Here is a 21112-nt window from a genome sequence, read left to right as displayed (position 1 = left end):
CTGTACCATCAATGCAGGGTTACATGGTATTGTCCTCTCTACATTTTTCTAAGATATACTGCCAACAATTTGCCTAATATCTTAGTTGAATAACTTGGAGAAAATCAATATATAAGCAGGATGTTGCTATTTTCAAGAGGAAAATTTAGCTTTTCTGCATTACTATTCTACCAGCAAACTCATTGACCAAGAAATAGTTTAAACTTGTGAAATGTTATAAGCTCATCTCACTGATGCCGGTCGGGTTCACCGATACATTGGCTTAGCCTGCCGAGGCCTTCCCAGCAGCAGCAGTAAAGTCTCGCTTATAATAACCGTGTCAACACCTGAAAGGGTTATTATTACCGAGATGCCAATGGAATGTGGCAAGACATTTGTAGAGTCGGGGGCAGAGCGGAGCAGCTCGACTTACGTTTGACTTTGCTTGGCAGCGGCGCACGCTACCCAAGTCGCGTATTATTAGTTTAAAACTTGCTTTACTTAACAAAGTGCGCTTCCGTCCAGATCTGCGGGGAAATCAAGTTCTCCCGCAGCGCCTGCCTACCAGCACGTGCGTCCCAGAGGGGCCACACTTTTTAACGCAGCCGTAATAATTCCCGTCACCCCGAGACCTCGCGCTCGCACCTGGGGGACTTCCCTGTGCTTCCTGCTTCGTGAAGGAGCTATGGGCTGCCTCGCTGAGCCCACTGCCAGGCCCAATCAAACCATTTTGGCAGATCTGTCCTTAAGGTGCCTTAGGCAATGGATGCATGAAGCCTGATTTAAAATCTACACGTGTTTTTTTTATAAAAATTACTACTTTTTTTTGTCGACGTAATTTTCCACGCACGTGGTTTTCAAGGTGGTAAAGGCGCAGGCCTGCAATTGCTCACGCCACAGCTGGTGGGAGAGACTACTAGAGGGAGCTCTAGACGGCCCCACGAGGGAATTTTGGCCTACTCGTCCACGCTGTCCAGACATTATCGAAGAGGTGCGCGTAGGCATGCTAAACCCCACCGAGCGCGACCTGCCCATCAACTAAAGAGATTGAAAATTTCACAATTGAATGTGCCTATTATTCAACGATTACATTTCTGAAACAAACTCGCGTTATAATGTCATTAAATTAAAACTATTGCACTTGCTTTAACGTTGATTTTTCTGTACACGGGTGCTTGATAAGTATTGTATAATTGTTTTGTGCTGAAGAAAGGATTTTCATTTTGAGGCAATTCATCAACCCGCACAGACCAGTATGGTGAAGCATGGTCAAACACCCCCCCCCCCCCCCCCACGACCTACACAGAATGGGGAGGCCCTCATCCAGCACGGTTTGACTAAGGGCTGTACATTAGAATCACTTTACAAACGTTGTACTCATAACTCGTGCTGTCAACATAATACCACACTGCACTCGAGTGTAGCTGGGTAATGAGATATATGTATCCTTAATAGTTACACTGAAATTGAAGACTTTTTACTAGCATTTGCCATCTGGTCTGGTAAGGAGTGTAATCACGTGGCTTAAGTTGTTAATACAGCGCTAACAGTGACAATGCATCTGCTCTTCGGCCACTTCAGCTCCTAACATATAATTACAGTACTGCACAGATGGGCTTCTCAATACAAAAGCAATTTGTGGCAATGCTTGCGGTGCACCGTTTGCTGTAATTGCCAGCTAATTATAGCGTAGCACCTGTAATCTAACCTGTGCATGAGAAGTTGTAATGTTCAGGTATTGAAATTCATCATTTACAATGCAGCTGTATGCAATCTGGCTAAGTGGCACTTGGCGGTGACTCGACTTGATCGTGTAAAGATGCGAGTTCAAATCCCTGTCGGGTTGAGGAAACTCATTCCTCGTGGGTTATTGACATGGGTACGTACCAGATTGGTCAGTTAACAGTGCTCATCCTATGGTGGGACTGGCCTATGCCACAGTAACTAAACTATATATTTTTTTACCATGTAAGGCCCACTGAGCTATGTAGCTCTTTTTCATAAACGACCTGGCCATAAATGATAGGTCAACGAAGTGGCTTATCGCGTGGAAATGTATCGCAGCCAAATACTCCAAAACGCATGTTTCTAAATGAGGGAAAAATTTGAAGACCCTGAGAAAAATCCACGCGACCACTGGTAAAGAAACATGCAAACTCCAAATACACAGCAGGCGTCAGGGTCGGGATTGAACCCACTATTTCCTGCATACCAGGCGAGGTAGTTAACATCTCGCTACCGTGGCGCCCCAGCCTTGTCGTGTCGCCCCCAATTCGCATCGACATGAACAGAGATGAGTGCTGCAGGCCTCATAGCTCTTGTGAATAGAAACACGAAACAGCTGACTTTAAAGTACAATTTCTTACCTATACACTGTATCGTCAGCAGCCGTGATCAATCCCCGGTCCTATGATGTAGCCTTGCACGTTCCATCTCCATGGTGGACAATATGCTCTGGGTGCAGGCCAATCAGTTTCAAAGAAAAATGCGTATATTTTCAGAGCATATTTGTTTGCATGTTCTGCCACAAGTTCGTGTGGTCAATGCAGAGTTGATTCCTTGCAAAAAGTTTCTATTCGGTGGTTGAACATCTTAACACCACCTGTTTTATTGCCAGAAAGGGTAAAACCAATTCCTATTTTTATCTGCCTGCCAGTGACGTCTCATAGCCAAGCCAAGTGAACTTGTTAACTGTGCATTAACTTGTTAACATAGGAAGCAAATTGGAGCCCTGAACTTGGTAGGCAAGAGTCTACCACTGTCATCTGAAACCTGTCATCGTTTTTGGAATTTGTCCATTCCTCATTCACTTTCCTTTCCAGTTCCTTAAAAACCTGTTTTCAAACCCATGCACTGCTGTGGAGCATAATGGGTAAGAGCATATTCAAGCAGAAATCCGTTATGTGTCTTAACATAAGTAGTTTTAATTACTCCTATTGACTTTTAAGACCAATATTATCCAGCAGCATTCGTTCAAGCAAGAACGTTTCGAAACTGGTCCAGAGTTTGCTTGCTTTAACGATTAGTACGGTTGTCTGCGTACGGTGTGAAAGAAGTTCAACATACATACGCACACATTCTCGATAATATTGGTCTGCAAAGCCAAGAAAAGAGGCCGATGGACTTAAAGATCTGAACATCCGAGGCAGATGTTGACCACAGCATTGCCCCCTGCATCATCATTGTTATGAGTCGCTAACCCCTCTAGTATAAAAAAAAATAGTGTTTACAATTTTTATTCGATTCTTATTTTTTCATACTTCGATACGGGCAAAAAGGTCACATTTGTTGTTTTAATAGTCCCCTCTCGTTGCCATCCCAGCTTCGCAACAACAAGACCCCCGCATCAATGTAATGCCAGGATTTGGGCACAAGGAGGCGGGTCATCCACACGGGTAAAGTGGCTCACATCCAACATCGGTTTCTCACCGGGTGTCCACTTGGGAGGAGGAGGATGGGTGGGTGGGTCGGGGGTCATCGCTCCATGTGGCTGCGTGTGAAAGTGTTAATCGGAGATATATAATGAAATAATCACACACACTCCCTCCCCTTTGTTTCGAGACAATGCATTCATACCAGCCATCCACTCCGCATGCCCCCTTTTCCAAAACAAGTGAGCCGGTGAGTGTGTTCTTCCGATGTTGTATTCTGGACTGTCGTATCGTAATGCCACGCGCGCAATCACGTGGCCGTGGTTGTGTTGTGTTGCTGATAACACACGTGTGGAACTCATTACGTGTGCGAGTGGACCGTGGGGCAGTTTAGACACACGTGTGTGTGTGTGTGTACGTGTGTATTCGTATGCGCACGTGTCCTCATGGTGACCTCTTTATCGTGTTATCCACCATTATCAGACGGTCCGGAAAGTAAGACGCACCCTATGCTTCATGTGCCTGGTGTCAATCGACTTTTACGAATCTGGTCTCACGCAAAGACTACCCCCCCGTAGCGAATTATAAGACGCACTCACGACTTTAGCACTAAAACAGATGGGGGTAACGTGCGTCTTATAATCCGGATAAAAACCGCGACCTCTTGTTCACACAAACATATATTTCGAGTCTGAGAGCGCTGATGTGTGTGTGTGTAATGTAACGAGTAATTAATTACGTGTGTGCACGGTGTGATGTGGTTTATGTGCATCTCTGGCACGAGTTGAACACTTTCAATTGTAAAACCTGTTGGAGGTAACAACGTACAAATCCTGCAAGTGGCATGCACTTGGGATGCGATGGTGTCACGATTGATAAATAATGTACTGCAATGTCTTGTGTCCGTAACACGTGTGCCGTGCCGGCCTTCATATGTGCTACTCGCTGACAGCACTTGCCCCTAACAGACTGGGAAGGCTACACGGGGGGTCTTTGTCTTTGTAACGCGTATCTTGCACCACAGAGAGGAACTGCGACTCTTGAGTACTGACAAACGACGTCTCATTGGGACCAGAGACTTTTTGACTACTGAACAACTTTTATTGCCGCCAGCAGCAACAGCACTGGAGTCGATTCCGATATGAAATACACAAAGTCACCAGCAAACAAATATACAAACGCTGTAAATTCACGTACTGTGGTGCTAAATGCACCGCGCACAACACGTGGTGGTGGCAGTGAGAAATCTACCGGTTATAGAAACTCGGGATTTAGTCGAGCAATGCTTGTAATGGGCACGCAGGGAGTTAACCGATTTAAAATATGAAGCCGTTTTTTCACTCCAGCACCAATGTTAAATGGGAGTACAATACGAGCATGATTTCTTCATGATTACAGCGATTAGCTCACAGTAGATCTTATTGTACTCGCCGTCGGATATTGTTTACTTGTTTCGACACAACGCAAGGCAAGTTGTATTGAAGGGCACTGCTCAGAACTACATCGCAGGGCTCAGTTTATTATCGAATTTTTTCCAGGGACCGCCAATCTTCCGAACCTCCCACTCGTCCCAACATTTTCCTGGATGTTTTTTTCTTTCTTCCTGGGGCTCAGCCCTGGACAACTCCGGATGAAATTACACCACAATCGCAACTTAACCGTACAAAAATTAAACACAAGAGATGTGTAACAAAAAGTACCAACTTAGTGGAGTTGCCAGTATTACGTCTGCTTGGCAACGTTTAATAATGTCAAACAAATATGTATAGGGCTTATGCCATCGCTAAGAGCTACGACTTTTTAAACCACTATATAAAACGAGATATCTGTGATAAGCTTTAGGCATCGCAGAATGCGTGACCGAGATTGCGCTCAATTAGTTTTTATTTTTTTATTTGAAGACGAGTAAGACAATGAGGCTCAAATTTCGATTTAAAGCTTTCGTGACTGCAGGGATTCATCTTCTTGGTTCTTTCGGTAAAGTCACGCAGAAGAGAAATAATAAAATAAGCAGGAGGGCTGCTTGTGTTGTGGCCGAAACGTCGTGAGAATTGTATTTTATTATGTTTTATTTTTATTATTTTATTATTTCCCTTCTACGTGGCTTTACCGAAAGAACCAAGAAGACAATGAGGCTCCTTCTCAATTTCCTAGCGCTGAGCCTTTGTTAAGTGTCGCATATTCATTTCTAGCTTTTAGGAATGTAAGCTGAGATGAAGGCGTGCAATGAAGAAGAGGATGTTGATTATTATTATTAATATGACGATGAGAAACCGGGCACGTGGTTCCGAAAGCGAAAGACTGAATGAAGTGGGACAGCTGTAGCTGTTAGTACCCACGAGGTTCATTGCCATTGTGCATGAAAAGTTTCACAAATTGAACCTCATGGCGAGACCCTAGGGTCCCGAATAAACGGAAGTCAAAATCGTAATTAATTTTAATTTATTTTTGTCGACTCCGTCCCACCGCGCACATGAACGCCACGACCCACCCGGCACGGATCGTTCTCTTGTCGTGTCGTGTCCAAGCGCAGCAGCGAGGACGAATGCGCAGAAGAAACAAAACTTTGAAATGTTGATGGGCGCACCGTGTAGAGCTCGTCGAGAGGAACAGATGGCCGTGTCGTTCGCCTTCGACAGACATTAAATGACGTCGCAACGCAGTTTGTGCGAGAGCCGGTGGCTTATGTGACCCCGGGGTCCCCACGAAAGGTTAAATTTCAGTACCGTGAATATTACTTGTGGGTAGTACAGCCAACACCAACTAATACGTCCAGTAACATGCGCTTTTCGTATACAATATATGTATTTGTGGCTATTGTACGTAGGTGTTGCTGTGCCCTGTTATTCCCGTTGTCTGTGACCAAATCACCCTGGAATTCGCCCCGTCAGATGTGGAAATCTAAGCAGGGCTTGAGCCTGGATAGTCCTTGAATGGGTCACCATGCAATACACGGGGGTCCTCTTCAAAACGGCACCACTTAATTCACTAAGTGCAGTGTAGCTGTACATTTCTAACGTACAGTGCTGTGTGATATGTGTATGGTGTAAACGCATTGGCATATTCAACTGCAGTGCGGCAATGTAATATACAGACAACTGCAGATCACTTCACCATTTAGATTTGTGGCCATGCCACCCAAACTGTGGACCATAACACGTGGGTTAAAGGCTGTAGTTTCCCCCCCTTCAATGTAGGAGAAGAAGCCAAAGCCACACGAACTCTCTCACTCACCTGAAGCCCTCTCGTGCCCGAGCAGACCTCGATCATTGTTGCCATCTCGCTCCGTGATACACAGGCCACAAGGCACGGATACAACACAGCAGTATGTACAACACGTAGGCTGTCGCGAACAATATCTATCATAATAAAGGTGTTGTTGTTGGGTTAGATCGCGTAAGTATAAATGTGTCGTAACCCCTCCACCACCCGACACAGCCAGTAAGGATTGACACGTAAACAAAAACGAGCCAATTCGTTTACTACTTCAGCCCCACCGGTGTGTTGGAGAGTAAATCCACAACGTTTACCATTTGAGAAGTTCGACGTTTCGCTGGTAATTTAATCATCGGATGAATTGTAAAGTTTGTGGATTTACTTCTCCAACACACCGGTGGGGCTGAAGTAGTAAACTAATGGAATAATACAGTAGTAGTGCACATCTTTAGCATATACCGCTTTGCACAATATACATAAAACAGTGGTGTAACCCAATAAGGTATATATACACACACACACGCGTACATTATACAACAAAGACAAAGATCCCCCGTATAGTCTGTAACAGACTGCTGGGGCAAGTGCTGTTAGCGAGCACCTATGAAGGCCGGCATGGCACACGTGGGGGTGGCCAGCACCACGCCCGTCCGCCTTTGTCTCCCTCCGTGGAGATGTTTACACACCGCACCAGGTACTCATTTGAGGCTGAGTCGACCTATGTATACACAGACACACGTGCGTTATAAACACAAACGCACAAAGCCAATTCGAGACAAGACTTTGAGCAAATCGCAGTCTCACACACACACAGGAATATGTCAATAGTTAAAATAAGCAAAAAGAATATAAGAGCAATGATGGTGGGCCACACGTGTTTACACAGCAGGTGCACCTGACGTCAAGGCGAGAGCTCACAGCAAACAATAACAACACGTGACATGCGCCACTCTGTCCAGCACAAACAAACACTTGTTTCCCACGTCCCAACAAGAGCAACCACCACCACCATCATCATCACAACAACATGCAACCACCCACCATGTACCCCCATCCGTTGGCGGTGGTTGTTTGGTGTTGGGCTGGGGTGTAGGGGTGGTTGTGTAGTGTTAGGCTAGGGTGTAGGGTGGTTGTGTAGTGTTGGGCTAGGGTCTAGGGGTGGTTGTGTAGTGTTGGGCTAGGGTGTAGGGTGGTTGTGTAGTGTTGGGCTAGGGTCTAGGGTGGTTGTGTAGTGTTGGGCTGGGGTGTAGGGTGGTTGTGTAGTGTTGGGCTAGGGTCTAGGGGTGGTTGTGTAGTGTTGGGCTAGGGTCTAGGGGTGGTTGTGTAGTGATGGGCTAGGGTGTAGGGTGGTTGTGTAGTGTTGGGCTAGGGTGTAGGGTGGTTGTGTAGTGTTGGGCTAGGGTCTAGGGGTGGTTGTGTAGTGTTGGGCTAGGGTGTAGGGTGGTTGAGTAGTGTTGGGCTGGGGTGTAGGGTGGTTGTGTAGTGTTGGGCTGGGGTGTAGGGTGGTTGTGTAGTGTTGGGCTGGGGTATAGGGTGGTTGTGTAGTGTTGGGCTAGGGTATAGGGTGGTTGTGTAGTGTTGGGCTGGGAGATAGGGTGGTTGTGTAGTGTTGGGCTGGGAGATAGGGTGGTTGTGTAGTGTTGGGCTGGGGTATAGGGTGGTTGTGTAGTGTTGGGCTATGGTATAGGGTGGTTGTGTAGTGTTGGGCTAGGGTATAGGGTGGTTGTGTAGTGTTGGGCTAGGGTGTAGGGTGGTTGTGTAGTGTTGGGCTAGGGTATAGGGTGGTTGTGTAGTGTTGGGCTGGGGTATAGGGTGGTTGTGTAGTGTTGGGCTGGGGTATAGGGTGGTTGTGTAGTGTTGGGCTAGGGTATAGGGTGGTTGTGTAGTGTTGGGCTGGGGTATAGGGTGGTTGTGTAGTGTTGGGCTAGGGTATAGGGTGGTTGTGTAGTGTTGGGCTAGGGTATAGGGTGGTTGTGTAGTGTTGGGCTAGGGTGTAGGGTGGTTGTGTAGTGTTGGGCTAGGGTATAGGGTGGTTGTGTAGTGTTGGGCTAGGGTATAGGGTGGTTGTGTAGTGTTGGGCTAGGGTATAGGGTGTAAGGTGGTTGGGGGTTACTGAGTTTTGGGGGGATAAAAAAAGTGCCGTGTGTGTCCCAGTGTGAGTATGTCTCGTCTTGCTCTATCGTACACACAGCACACCACACACCACCCATTCACCACCTCCACGTGCATCACACCATTACCCAGCCACAACAACTACGGTGTGTTGTGTTGTGGTGTACACACAGCACACACACACCACCCGGCCACAACAACTACGGTGTGAGTGTTGTTGTGGTGTGCACACAGCACACAACACCACACACCACCCAGCCACAACTACGGTGTGAGTTGTTGTGCTGTGCACACAGCACACCACACACCACCCAGCCACAACAACTACGGTGTGAGTGTGTTGTTGTGTTGTGCACACAGCACACACCACCCAGCCACAACTACGGTCAGTGTTGTTGTGTTGTGCACACACCACACACACACCACCCAGCCACAACAACTAGTGTGTTGTGATGTGCACACACCACACCACCCAGCCACAACTACGGTCAGTGTTGTTGTGTTGTGCACACACCACCCAGCCACAACAACTACAGTGTGTTGTGATGTGCACACACCACACCACCCAGCCACAACTACGGTGAGTGTTGTTGTGCACACCCAACACACATAACCCAGCCACAACAACTACGGTGTGTGTGTGAGTGTTGTTGTGCTGCTGTGCACACACACACCACCCAGTCACAACAACAACGGTGTGAGTGTTGTTGTGCTGCTGTGCACACCACACACACCACCCAGCCACAACAACTACGGTGTGTGTGTGAGTGTTGTTGTGCTGCTGTGCACACACCACCCAGCCACAACAACTACGGTGTGTGAGTGTTGTTGTGCTGCTGTGCACACACCACACACACACCACCCAGCCACAACAACTACGGTGTGTGTGTTGTTGTGCTGCTGTGCACACACCACACACACACCACCCAGCCACACCAACTACGGTGTGTGAGTGTTGTTGTGCTGCTGTGCACACACCACACACACACCACCCAGCCACAACAACTACGGTGTGTGAGTGTTGTTGTGCTGCTGTGCACACCACGCACACATAACCCAGCCACAACAACAACGGTGTGTGTGTGTTGTTGTGCTGCTGTGCACACACCACCCAGTCACAACAACAACGGTGTGAGTGTTGTTGTGCTGCTGTGCACACCACACACACACCACCCAGCCACAACAACAACGGTGTGTGTGTGTGAGTGTTGTTGTGCTGCTGTGCACACCACACACACACCACCCAGCCACAACAACTACGGTGTGTGTGTGTGCGTTGTTGTGCTGCTGTGCACACCACACACACACCACTCAGCCACAACAACTACGGTGTGTGTGTGAGTGTTGTTGTGCTGCTGTGCACACACCACCCAGCCACAACAACTACGGTGTGTGTGTGTGAGTGTTGTTGTGCTGCTGTGCACACACCACCCAGCCACAACAACTACGGTGTGTGTGTGAGTGTTGTTGTGCTGCTGTGCACACACCACCCAGCCACAACAACTACGGTGTGTGTGTGAGTGTTGTTGTGCTGCTGTGCACACACCACCCAGCCACAACAACTACGGTGTGTGTGTGAGTGTTGTTGTGCTGCTGTGCACACACCACCCAGCCACAACAACTACGGTGTGTGTGTGAGTGTTGTTGTGCTGCTGTGCACACACCACCCAGCCACAACAACTACGGTGTGTGTGTGTGAGTGTTGTTGTGCTGCTGTGCACACACCACCCAGCCACAACAACTACGGTGTGTGTGTGAGTGTTGTTGTGCTGCTGTGCACACACCACCCAGCCACAACAACTACGGTGTGTGTGTGAGTGTTGTTGTGCTGCTGTGCACACACCACCCAGCCACAACAACTACGGTGTGTGTGTGAGTGTTGTTGTGCTGCTGTGCACACACCACCCAGCCACAACAACTACGGTGTGTGTGTGAGTGTTGTTGTGCTGCTGTGCATGGCTGCTGGGGTGAGTGAGTGAGGGTGGGAGTGAGCGGCTGTGGGGGGTGTGGAGGAGTAGGAGGAGGAGGAGGCGATGGTGGTGGCGGTGGGGGGTGGAGGGAGTTTAGTGGTGGCGCTGGTGATGATTGTGGCACGGTAGAGGGGAGAGTGGGTGGTGGTGGTGATCGCTGATGTATGTTTTATTTATTTATCGCGTTCGCCTTTAACTCCACTAATGTACAACACCCCCTCCCCATGCACAACTCTTCACTGTGCCCGGACATCCATTCGCAGCGTTCGCTTCCACGACAATTGCGGTAAGTTCGCGTGCTCGTCTCGGCGTGGGGTAACGTTGCAAGTTTTGTTTTAATTGGTGATCATCATTAATTACTTCCCCCACCACCCACACACCGAAGCGTGTACTTGGCTACACGCTGCGTAACACTGCAAAGTGTTGTGCCGTGGGACTTCAGTGGCGTATTGCCGACGCGTAACAAGTTTGCGATAACGAAGCTTTGCTACGACAAGAAGCATTGTATCGGTCGCAATCACAGTTAAGTAGTACTGTAGTAATATGTATATCTCCTTCTGTGCCGTGATTGTATTCTTTCGTAGCGAAGTAGCGCAATTATTTATTCGCCAGGAGATTATCCAAAACCGGAGCTTCTCAATGAGATGATTGATGGTGATTACCAGTCGTGGTGTTGATAATGTCTTGTGTTTAAAAGCTACTGCTGCTGTTGTTGTTGTTAACCTGGGCTTATACACCCACGAACAAGAGAGAGAGAATGATAATCTTTAGTTGTCCTGCAAGAAGCCGAGAGAGAGAGATAGTTTATTGAGTTAAGGCGATGGATGGATGGGGAACGGAATCGCAGAAGGCGATGCGTTGTTATGGATGTCTCTGTGTGTGTTTGTGTGTACGGATAACAACGGCGTGGCTATGCACCACCACGGACGATGATGATGATGGTCTTGGTTGTTGTCTTGTTGGTTGTTGTCGTGTTGGTTGTTGTGTGTGGGTTGTTGTGTGTGTGTGACTGTGATGTCGTGTGCTCGAGAGGACCGCCAAAATCGTCGTCGCGGGGTTTTTAAAATTATTCTTTAGAAACCGGTGCCGATACATCTTAGGAGGATTGAGGCACAACGCTGCCAAAACTCGTGTGCCAACACAACAACCACCACCCACCCAACTCAACCACCACCACCACCCAACACAACAACCACCACACTCACCCACCTCAACAACCACCACCACCCAACTCAACCACCACCACCCAACTCACCCACCACCACCACCACCCAACTCACCCACCACCACCACCCACCTCAACAACCACCACCACCCAACTCACCCACCACCACCACCCACCTCAACAACCACCACCACCCACCACCACCCAACTCACCCACCACCACCCACCTCAACAACCACCACCACCATCCAACTCAACAACCACCACCACCCATCACCACCCAACTCACCCACCACCACCCAACTCACCCACCACCACCCACCTCAACAACCACCACCACCATCCAACTCAACAACCACCACCACCCATCACCACCCAACTCACCCACCACCACCAAACTCGCCCACCACCACCACCAACCTCGCCCACCACCACCACCCAACTCACCCACCACCACCAAACTCACCCACCACCACCAAACTCACCCACCACCACCAAACTCACCCACCACCACCAAACTCACCCACCACCACCAAACTCACCCACCACCACCAAACTCACCCACCACCACCAAACTCACCCACCACCAAACTCACCCACCACCACCAAACTCACCCACCACCAAACTCACCCACTACCACCACCAAACTCACCCACTACCACCACCAAACTCACCCACTACCACTACCCAACTCACCCACCACCAAACTCACCCACTACCACCACCAAACTCACCCACTACCACCACCACCCAACTCACCCACTACCACCACCACCCAACTCACCCACCACCACCAACCTCACTCGATCTCTCCCACGTGGCATTGCCCTCCTCCTCCTGCTGCTGCTGCTGTATTAGAACACGTTCACTTCCTAAGGCTAAACCACTTAACAACTTCTTACACTGCTGCTTCGTCCCACTTTTGGCAGACACCTCTGTGTGTCTGTGGGGTGCAGTAATAGACCGTTGTGTTATAGGAGGACATATCGTAGTAGTTTTATAGTTTAGAGCAGTTATGTATATACACGTAGACTTGCCTTTTCGAGAGCTTGTGTGTGTATTGTAGAGGCTAGACTGTTGTTGTGTTATAGCTTAGAGCGGCATTATATTGTAGGTAGGAGGCTGTTCTATTTTACAGCTGCATGTGTGGTGTATATAGACTGCTGCTGTTTTTTATATCTTAAAAACGAATAAATTGTAGGATAGACTGGCCTTAGTTTAGAACAGGAGTATAGAATGTTGCGTTTTTGCCTCTAACAGTATTATAATGTAGAGTGTAGACGATTCGAGTTTACTACGGTGGAGACTTGTGTTTTTTAGCTTAGAACAATATGCATACTGTATAGACTTCTAGTTTAAGACGTATATGCTGTGCCCCATGGAATGCACTAGTTTAGTATGTATCCTGTACTTATTATTTATAACCATGTATACTGTAGGTAATAGACCGTTGCTGTGTTTTAGTTTAGACCAGTACTGAATGTATACTGTTGCTGTGTCAAACATTGCAGTCGTATGTAACAGCATGTATACTCTTGTACATATACTGTATTGAAGTCAACAAATATATCCACTCATCTAATGTGGAAAGTTGTATATTGTCGGTGTGCACACTGCGTATATGTACACGGGCAAAGTAGTTTCTGTATAAATGGGTGCAAGATCAACTCTACTTAGTTTAAAGCAGTTTGCATACTGAATTACGCACAGGCGTACATAGTATTGTGTCTACTGACTCGTGGTTAATTCCACTGCTGGATGAAGTGGATGTGACATGGTGGTTATTCTTTAGATGTCGTTTGCCACCAATGTTAGCCGTGGTTGGGAATCTAACTTTGGTTAAGAACACGGCCAACCCCTTTCAACACGCAGCACGCCAAGTTTGTGCCGATTAATAAAATGCGTGCATATCCAGTGTTTAAATGTAAACATATCCAAGACAGTACATGAATTAATAATATATACTCATCGGGATATTCATTATTCAAGGATGGAGGCGGCTCTCAGGTTGTGTGTGACAGTATTGTATGTCCAGGTATGCCGTGAGTTTAATTCGTTTATTTCGCGTGGAGATGTTCAGCACCCCTTTTGCAAATCTGCTTCTGGATTAAACAACAACAACAACCTCTGGTCATCGGAGGAGTTGTGGGGGTGGGTGAGAATGTTATGACCATACTTCACCACTCTGGTCATTGCAGGTTGGTGAGTGGGCCCACAGGACCGTATTTTATAGATCGCTTCTAGATTTGACACTTTCGTGACTGCAAGGATTCATACTCTTAGGTTTTTTCGGTAAAGTCACGTAGGTAATAAATAAAAACAATTATTATTTTTTATTTTATAGATCGATATCACTCATCCGGGAATCAAACTCAGGTGGCCGGGCTCAGTGGTCGGCAGTGCGCTAATCACTGCGCCACCGCTCTCCACCCATGTATGATTGCATACGACATTTGATTGTTGTTGTGTACACAGAGTTGCTAACTTTTTTGTGACATCGATGTCTAACTGAACATCTGTGAAACTTGCTTGAACATCTGCGACAAAGAGCTTTCTAGCTCGTCGAATTGCTCCAGTGTGAAACACGTGGATGTGTCATCACAATTCTGAACTGATGCTGAAGATTGTCTCATTTTAATGTAATGTTCTATCTTCTGTTGGCGTGGAGCATACGTAGAGCATACGTGATTAGTACAGCTATACAACTATTTCAGTACAATTACCGCAGATAACCTTTCTTGCGGTAACAAAGTGTGACTTACGTGTGTGTTTTTGAAATTACACTTATTAGTTTTATAGTATTGCACTTTGTATTTTAACTCTTATACCTTGTAGAGACTCATTAGATGTTTTAGTATTTTCTGTTATTAAATTACAGTGTTAATACACACAAGCTGTCGGCGTATTTAGGGGTTAGGAAAAATATAAACCACCTTTTATCCGAGCCCGGGTATAAGACATTTAAACATTTTCAACGCCGCGTTTCGCATTTTCATCTTGGCTTTAGATTACATCGCAGCTTTAATGCCATTGTCTTATTACAAATAATAATGCACAGTTATTGTTATATTTGTGCGGCGTTGTATTCGTGTCTACGACTAATTATCCCAAGAACGCGTTCGGTAGATGCAAGTTTCGTTAACAGTGAACGCGTGATTATAACCATCGTGTGTATTACATTGCCGTGTGTTTTCTAATGTGTCTGAACAATATTTTATATATATACACTTTGTGTAAAAGTCCTTATCCCAATTATTTTTTCTGACGTTCGTGGCCAAAGATGTGATCATAAAATCACTTGGTTCTCTGTCCACCAAATGGCCCAACCAGGGAGGGTGTAAAAGTTCTGTTTTAATTAAGCAAATTATGTGTATGCACGTACGCGTTTAAATACTGTCGACTTTGAATATACTCTATTAATCTAACGTAGGCCTTTTACAATATTCATATATGTACATATTAAATGGAACGCATGGATATGAAGACGTTGCATGATTTTAAATACTCCCAGTATTTGTACAGTGTTATCAAATGTTAGCAGTATAGCCGAAACGTCATCGATGTAAAATAAAGGTACGTGTTCAATACTTTAGGGGCTTTTTTTTGGTCAACATGTCTGAGTCATTTGCAATGTTTTGCACCCAATTATAACCTTGTGACGGCCATCTGCCGAACAAAGAGGCGTCACAGGCTGCCTTACTGTGACATACACGCTTATTGTTGTTGTTGTTCAAATCGGTAAAGGTTGAAAGTGAATTTTATGTGGAAGCAGATTAGAAATTAGAGAGATCCACTTTCCCACTGGTAGCACAAAGGACCCCCCCCCCCCCCATCAAATGAAGGATGCCGCTTCTCCCTTAAATCAATCTGCGTGGACCACCACCACCACCAGCACCACCCCCAGCACCACCCCCCACACACAATGGGCCGCTTGGCTGGCCAGGGTTACAAGTCTAAGCAAGGGCATCGTGGGGTCGGGATGACCCCACCGCGGTCGGGCAGCAGCCGGGCGCTGTGACCTCGTGGATGACCCCGGCGGGGGGGTGGGGGGTGGATGACCCCGGGGGGGGGGGGGTGCCCTGAGCCAAAAGGGCTCAGGAGGAGGAGGAGATGGAGGAGGCAGCATGGATGAGTGCGTAGGGGACAAGGGAGGTTTAGCGAGTTGGGGATGCGAGCCAAGGGGAGCGGCGGGGGGCTATCGTGCGTGCGTGCGTGCGGCGGTGATGTATCGTGAGCGGGAACCGGGTGTCCAACTGGGATGTTTGGTCATTCACGGGGCTGGCCGGGGAGTGGATGGAGCCGCTCACGTTCCAAGGCCACGTTGTGTAGCTCGACTTGCTTGCTCGCCGCCCTCACGACGACTCTTGCACTTTATGGGGAAAGTGCAGCAGATGTGCGTTCTCCCAAAGCGACTTCGCTGGCCTCTGTGAGGTTGTCCTCTGCCCTGTAGCCTCCTCCCCCAACCTCTCCCTCCTCAACTCCCTACCCCGCCACAAACTACGATCCTTTATCTTTTATCCCGAGATACGATTTTCTCCCCAAGGATATTTTTTCTCTCTCTCTGCAAGTATGTTGGTCACTGTGAGTGCTAAGGGACATCCCACACCTTTATTCAGACACGGAGATTTCACTCTTTTGCGGGCCACGTGTTTCTCCTGCCCTCTGACAAGGTAGCACATGCTGATGACACTGTCAGCATTTGTTACCTGTACAAACGCAGTAACGCACAAAGCAGTAGGTTCAGTTCCGAGCCACATGTTGCGTAGCTTTCATGTACAGTACTTACAATGCAGTAGAACTCCACTTATCTCAGTCCCTGTTACGCACAATTCATATGATGCACGGCACCACAATCTATCCAATAGCCACCGGGAACCAATCGCTAGTACTGTAGCACGACTCCAACTTGCAGAGTTGTGGGGAGCTCCTTGGCTGTGTTCCCTTGTGCAGCAAGTTTTGTTTTTTGTGCTTTGTAAATGCCGATACGCGTATAGTATTGTTCTCGTGTGTTGTCTCGTCACTTCACACCACTGGTGTAGTAGCACTTTGTGAAAGACCCAACGTCGATGATTCCCTGGGATTGATCTTCCACGAAGCTGCTCATGGCCCACCCTTCATCGCATCCACTGGACAAAGCGTGGCAGTAGATGCGGATACCTGATGCACAAATGGGAAGTAAAACAAAACTTTCCAGCAGTGTGCGACTGTGGTCATCCAGAACAGACCGTAACAATGGATAACGACGCGATGCCACGATCCACAAATGCGAAGGAGACATCACGGCGATGAACTCCACTACTTCTGACGCTGCAGTTCTCTGGGCTTCACCACCTGAATGTGAAATTGTAGTTGCATCTACATTCGCCATACGAAAGAAGAAGAAGTGGCGGAGAGCTGCATTCTGCGAAGACTCTTTAAGACATGAGGCTTGCAGACTCCCCCACCCAATTCGCACCCTCCAACACCAGATTTCCACGTTCTCCACTGCTCAATTCAAATGCAAATGAGGCACAATGACACATTGCACGCATCTGTTGCTACAAGGGTGCAAATGGAAATCTCGAGTGCGTTTGGTTGAGCCAGACGACCCTAGTAGTGTAACTTGCCTACGAGCAACCTTGCTCCAACTTTAACCGCGCGCGTCTTGCAAAGAGAAGTCGCGGTCGATGCGATCGTTTTTATTTTTACGCAGCAACCGTGGTCCACTGGTGGAGTGGTAAGAGCAGTGGCTTGCGAATTGTGCTGATGTGAACTCGGTGACCCCGAGTTCGATTCTCGCTCCTACTGACCTCCCATCACCCCCATCCACTTCACTAACTCGCACGATCCAGTGCGGCTAAATATGCTCAAAGAAGCCCTGACGACCGACAAAGCGTGGGGGGCGAGTCCTTCATTACTGTGCATCTGTGGAAAAGAGCTTCATAGCTCATCGGATTCCTCCAGTCTAAAGAGTCTGATCCTCCAGTCTAAAGATTCTGATCCTCCAGTCTAAAGATTCTGATCCATAATTGGATTGACAAAGAAGAGGCTACGAATTTCTATTGAAAGCTTTCGTGACTGCAGGGATTCATCTGCTTGGTTCTTTCGGTAAAGTCACGTAGAAGGCAAATAATAAAATTATAAAAATCAAACATAATAATGTTTTATTTTTCTTATTTTATTACGTAATAATATGTTTTATTATTATTTTATTATTTCCCTTCTACGTGACTTTACCGAAAGAACCAAGAAGAAGAGGCTACGAATTATAATTAGTGTAGTTCAATTAGTTCATAACTATAATTCACAGTGCAACTGTTTTCGTGGGAATAAGTTGCCGTAGTAGCGTGGTTAGCGTGAGCCCTTGTGCAAATAATGAAATGTGGCCCAGTCTCCAATGCCCAAACCCCCCACGACCCCCCTTTGTGGATAGTCTGGTTCCCTGGCCCCCCCTCAGGCCCACGTGGGCCCTCCCGGTGCAATTGCACGGCCTGCACACTCGATAGCCATGCCATTGGCGTGCAGTTGACAGCGCCGGGAGTGTCAGCAAAAATGCACACCGTGTGTGTTGTCCGATGGTGTAATGCACACCAGTCGCAACCTAGTGGGTGCTTTGTTGTTGGAGAAATAGCCCCATCCTCCTGTACAGTGAGGTGAAGGAGCTGTTTGTACATCACGTTATGGAGCGCCAGCACCGCTCCCAACTTCGCCCTGTTGCGATGTGCTATTAATCGAGTTGTTTGACTCATGGTATCACACAAAGTGGGCCATTGCGCTGAATACAAGTAGCGTGTCAACTCTTTGTTAGATTTGAGCTTGTTTTGGGTGAAGTTTGATAAATTTGACCAGTCGCAGCATGATTACATATTTCAATCTTGATTTGAAGCTTTCGTGACTGCAGGAATCCATACTCTTTGATTCTTTCGGTAAAGTCACGTAGGTAGAACAATAAATAAAATACAACAAAAATAATATATCACTAAAATATTGTTTTATTTTATTTATTTTTCCTTTTACCTACGTGACTTTACCGAAAGAACCAAATATTATATATTTATTTAAAGCCCTTTGTCAATTAACTGTTGGATGTAAGGACGAAAGGATGGACGCTGATTTAGTCCGGACTTAGGGGTGGGGGAAAGAGATGATGGGAGAGAATTCCAAAGTGGAGCAGTGCGGTGGGGAAAGGAGCGAAGTAGATGAGTGCTGTGACCTGCAGTGTGGTGATTAAAACCAGTGTGGTGTTTAAACCCGGCTTGGTGGTTAAACCCGGCGCGGTGGTTAAACCCAGCGTGGTGGTAATATCAGCGTGGTGGTTAAATCCAGCGTGGTGATTAAACCCAGTGTGGTGGTTAAACCCAGAGTGGTGGTTTAACCCAGAGTGGTGGTTTAACCCAGCGTGGTGGTTAAACCCAGCGTGGTGGTTGTGGTGGTTAAACCCAGCGTGGTGGTTAAACCCAGTGTGGTGGTTAAACCCAGAGTGGTGGTTTAACCCAGAGTGGTGGTTTAACCCAGCGTGGTGGTTAAACCCAGCGTGGTGGTTAAACCCAACGTGGTGGTTGTGGTGGTTAAACCCAGTGAGTGGTGGTTAAACCCAGCATGGTGGTTAAACCCAGCATGGTGGTTAAACCCAGCATGGTGGTTAAACCCAGCATGGTGGTTAAACCCAGCGTGGTGGTTAAACCCAGTGTGGTGATTAAACCCAGAGTGGTGGTTTAACCCAGAGTGGTGGTTTAACCCAGCGTGGTGGTTAAACCCAGCGTGGTGGTTAAACCCAATGAGTGGTGAGTGGTGGTTAAACCCAGTGAGTGGTGGTTAAACCCAGTGAGTGGTGGTTAAACCCAGCGTGGTGGTTAAACCCAGCATGGTGGTTAAACCCAGTGAGTGGTGGTTAAACCCAGTGAGTGGTGGTTAAACCCAGCATGGTGGTTAAACCCAGCGTGGTGGTTAAACCCAGCGTGGTGGTTAAACCCAGTGTGGTGATTAAACCCAGTGTGGTGATTAAACCCGGCATGGTGGTTAAACCTGGCGTGGTGGTTAAACCCGGCATGGTGGTTAAACCCGGAGTGGTGGTTAAACCCGGCGTGGTGGTTAAACCCGGCGTGGTGGTTAAACCCAGAGTGCATGAGACGAAACGTCCGTCCAGGAGTCAACGAGTGAGGTCCCCACCTCCCGATTAGCACGGTTGGCTACGTACGGTGCGAAAGAAGTTCAGAATACGTAGAGTGGCCGTGGTGGTTGCTGGTGGTGCTGTAGTGCAGTGGCCGTGTATTTCTGGCCCCACGTGGGTGCCACTCGTGGGTGCCATCCTCCTGAAGATGCCCCTCCAGTCAGTGAGCAAGCGGCATAGCGCTGAGGAGTTGTGAATTGTGTCACCCCATGAATAACAATTAGCACAGTCAATCAAAACGCGTGCCCGTAACCCGGCACTTGTGTGAGAATATTTAATACTACGTCTCGTTATATACACACACATAGACATGGCACAGTCAATGTTTTCCTCACACACTACTGTTTTGTACATGTTTTCACGTACGTTGAACTTCGTAGCCGACCGTGCTAATCGGAGATGAACCCCAATGGAGCATATGCATTGCGTACATAATGTGTGTGTTGGGTGAACGGTGGTGCAGTGGGTCGCGCACTGATGTGCCAACCAGGCCACCTGAGTTCAATTCCTGGCCACTGGCTAATATCAGCAGTGAGTGTTATCTGAACTGGTTTCTGCGACGGGATGTCAGCGGTGGCTAGGACTTTGAAAACCAGGTCACTGGGTTCATATCCCAGCACATTAGCTCCTGGCGGTGCCACTTAAGCCCCCTTGTGAAAGTAGGTTACACTTCTGTACTTTCTCCCATACTTTTGGGCTTAATGATAGGTATGCATTTTACATGCTTATTTAACCATTATAATACGAGTGAAATACAAGACTTGCAACAGGTTCGTTGATACACGTGAACAGGCGTTGTAATATCTGAGCTAAACCTTAATTATTTTAGTCTTGTGATCGTGGTGACTTGTTTAATATGGCAGTGTGTGTAACGTGTGTCAATGTATAGCTCTTTTTGGCTGTGGGATGAGGTCATGCATTGCCATCCTGGGCAGCTGTTGTGCTAATGCCATTTGTATGCAATTGTTACAAAGTCAATTTAATTAAGGCTGGACAATGTAATTTGATTTAATAAGCCAGGGAGGGTGATTGTTTATTGCATTTCCTTTTCACCACCACTGGCTCGCGCGTGCACACACGCAACTCTCGCAAGTTCACGTTGTGCGTTATGCATCATATTATTGTTGTTGTTGTGCTTAAAGCCTAGCC

The 21112-nt window shown here is 47.4% G+C and overlaps 1 protein-coding gene across 5 annotated transcripts in view; it reads left to right on the top strand.

Moving 5' to 3' along the window:
• Window positions 1-10766: 10766 nt before the first annotated feature.
• The window catches only part of LOC133351816 (forkhead box protein P1-like), a 193720-nt gene continuing 183374 nt past the window's right edge, over window positions 10767-21112 (top strand). For all 5 annotated transcript variants that reach the window (XM_061567371.1, XM_061567369.1, XM_061567367.1 and 2 more), the window contains exon 1: window positions 10767-10934. The gene's annotated coding sequence lies outside the window, so the exon portion shown is untranslated. The remainder of the gene's footprint in view (window positions 10935-21112) is intronic.

This window comes from Lethenteron reissneri, chromosome 38, assembly GCF_015708825.2.
Source record: "Lethenteron reissneri isolate LAM-NWPU_2019-01 chromosome 38, ASM1570882v1, whole genome shotgun sequence".
Lineage (NCBI taxonomy): Eukaryota > Metazoa > Chordata > Hyperoartia > Petromyzontiformes > Petromyzontidae > Lethenteron > Lethenteron reissneri.
This window is presented reverse-complemented; position numbering and strand designations above follow the sequence as displayed.